Genomic DNA, 611 nt, shown 5'->3' with positions numbered 1-611 from the left:
TTTATTATTTTGAAGGTTTAGACTGCTTGAAGAATTTTCGTGTAAAAGAACTAATCAAACATTTCTAGCGAGAAAGATTCTAAATAGAAACGACATGTTTTACGATGTTGATCTGTGTGATCACGGCATTGCTATCGTAATTATGTTCCTCAACTGCTTCAACGGACGGAATCGAAATCGCCCTGACGGCTCCAATCGGATTTCTCTGTATATTGAATTCCGATATTTATGTCCCAGCGGTGCAGAATGCAAAGGTCAGAATTGGAGCAGAGCTGGGTAAATACGTAGAAGAAGACAGTTTTAGATAATTGATGGTCAAATTTCCAGACTTTGATACCCGCAGTACTTGTTGGTCAATTTCCAATACGACAGTACATAACAATTGCATTACCATACGTCATAACGGCTTCAATTGTTTACACTTGGGTCTATGTGTGTTTCCCTTCGATGGGTTGTTTTCAGTAAATGCCAAAAAACGCTGCAAATGTTTCATTACGATCGATCGTTTTCAGTGTCTCCTCGGCAGCCACCGATTGTGCTCTTTTGAGTCTGGTTCATCATTCGCCAGTCACTCACAAAAAGCTTCATGTGAAATATAATTGGAAATTGAT

Source organism: Ostrea edulis, chromosome 4 (assembly GCF_947568905.1).
Source record: "Ostrea edulis chromosome 4, xbOstEdul1.1, whole genome shotgun sequence".
Classification (NCBI taxonomy): domain Eukaryota; kingdom Metazoa; phylum Mollusca; class Bivalvia; order Ostreida; family Ostreidae; genus Ostrea; species Ostrea edulis.
This window is presented reverse-complemented; position numbering follows the sequence as displayed.